We start from the raw sequence: 2,515 nt of genomic DNA, 5'->3' as shown, positions 1-2,515 counted from the left end.
GCATATATATATATTTACACTGTGTATTCACCTCCCATGGTCTAGCTAGATTTCTTTCTTTCACCACATATTTCACCCCCTTTACCCCATGTACCTTTCCCCTCTCCCCACCCCAACCCTCTGGTAACCATTAGTCTATAGTCCATGTTCCATGAGTCTCTGTGTCATTTTTAAATATATAAGTTATTTTATACTCTTTGCTAACTTCGACAATTGAGCCATTTGTGGTCGGCTATTTTTCTCTTAATTACATGTCACATATCCCTGCTTCTTTGCATAATTATTTTATGTATTTTATACATCACATGTAAAAAATCATATCGTTCTGACTTGATATATTATTCTTCAAGAAACTATTTACTTTTTCCTCCCTGAGATATAAAAGATTAAGGTGTAATCACTCAATCCAATCAAATACTGAGCTTATTTGAAAATAAATTGTATTTTTTATAAGAGTCAGTACACTTCTTGTTCGTGTCTGCTTCTTGGATATATTTCTTCCAGGTTTTGATTATGAATGAAATGAATCTTTCTCTTCAGTCTGAAAGATTTCAGGTCATTCATATTTGCCCTTCAGAATTTTTGAGTTTAAAACGTTAGTCCTCCTTTCCTTCTGCTAGCTTCAAAAGTAAAGCATGGCAAATCCTCAAGCAAAAATATATGGCTTTACATTTGTCCTTTTAATTTAATATACCTAACAAGAATCCATTACAGATAAAAATATTAGGCAACATAATAATTGTGAACAGGAAAAAGAGAAAATATTACTGATTATATAATCTAGAAAGAATTTTAGATCACACATACCGAGGATATAGAGTTCATTCATAGTTTAGCGCTAAATTTGGCTCTGTCTTCTAGTTATCAAAGTAAAGTATAAGATGAATAGTTTCACATTTTCCACATATTACACACTTACACACGTGCGTGCGCGCGTGCACACCCATGCACACTTGGACCCATGTCTTGAGCAAGAAAAGAGTTATATAAATTACTAGAGAAAAATTGTCAGCAAACAATTTGGGCAGAGTAGTTGTTGGATAATAATAATAATACCAGACATGAAATGACTGGATCAACATTTATTTGAGGTTTAAGAATAATTATTGATGGCTTGAGTCATAGATATTGAGTGACAATTTCAAAACTTGTGAAATAAGCAACATTTATATAAATTTCCCTGCCCTAGACCAACTGAGATGCCTTGAGTCCATTGGAATCGAGACAGGCAAGAGTGAGGGTAGCAGCCACAGGCGAAATACATGAAACATACTATTTCTGAAGCTCTCCTTCATGTTTTCCTTCCTACCTTACATCAATCTCCCCTTATTTCACTACATTATCCATCTTCTGCCTACTCCACTTTCTCCACTTTGTTCTTTTTCCTCCAGGTTTTAAACCTTCTCTCACACACTTTTTTTTTTTTCGGAAAAAATATAAATTTGATTGTTCATATCCTGAATTTAAATCAGAAAAGAGCTGTATATTTCATAGATTCCTCAAAAGTTTGAGTATATTAGCTCTAAGTTAATTTATATGAATCCAGGCAACCTGATGTCTGAGATCACACTTTCAAAAGATTCTAAGTCTGTAATCTATGATTTTTCAGCAACTTCTCAAAACATTTTTTGGAGCTTTAATTCAGTTGCCAAACAACTTATTTAAAACAGAGTTCATGTGATAATTCAATGTAATCTCATAATCAAATATCTATTCTGAATACTATAAAATGGCAATCTTAGAAAAAACAGCCCAATTTCTTAGTTATTTAAACATTTGCATTACTTGAAGTAATGTACAAAGTAATTTGTGCTCCTATGAGTTACTTAGGAGATCTTCCTGAGATTCAGGGGTTGACTACTCAGTCTCCTCATTGCCATCTTCATATCCTTATTCTTCAATGTGTAGATAATAGGATTCAGAAGAGGCATAATCATGAAGTCCAAAATGGCAAGAAACTTATCCACTGGCACTGTGGGAAATGGCCACATGTGAATGAAGATACATGATCCAAAGAACAAAACCACCACAGTAATGTGAGCTGACAGAGTAGAAAGGGCCTTAAAACAACCACCTGAAGAACGTTTTTATATATTGACCAGGATGAAGATATAGGAGATAATCAACAAGAATAAGGTGCCCACGGAAATGAACCCACTGTTGGCAGTAACCATGAAATCCATACTGCAGGTGTCTGTGCAAGTAAGTTTGATAAACCAAGGAAGGTCACAGTTAAAGCTATCTCTCTCATTAAGACAACAAAAAAGGCAAGTGGACAATGAAAGCTAACTGTACCACTGAGTGAATGAGGCCTATAACCCAAGCACCAGAAGGAAGCAAATGCACATTTGTGGGCTCATGACAGTCAGGTAATGGAGGGGCTTACATATGGCCACATATCAGTCCAAGGCCATGGCAACAAGCAGCAACATCTCAGATATACCCAGGATGTGAAAGACAAATATTTGAATGACACATCCCTCAAAGGATATGGTTTTTTGCCCAGAGTACAAGT

At 35.2% G+C, this 2,515-nt stretch overlaps 1 pseudogene; it reads right to left on the bottom strand.

Annotated features, from left to right (window-relative positions):
* Positions 1-1,826: 1,826 nt before the first annotated feature.
* LOC105307941 overlaps positions 1,827-2,515 on the bottom strand; it is a 10,510-nt pseudogene continuing 9,821 nt past the window's right edge.

Source organism: Pteropus vampyrus, unplaced genomic scaffold (genome assembly GCF_000151845.1).
Source record: "Pteropus vampyrus isolate Shadow unplaced genomic scaffold, Pvam_2.0 Scaffold533, whole genome shotgun sequence".
Lineage (NCBI taxonomy): Eukaryota > Metazoa > Chordata > Mammalia > Chiroptera > Pteropodidae > Pteropus > Pteropus vampyrus.
This window is presented reverse-complemented; position numbering and strand designations above follow the sequence as displayed.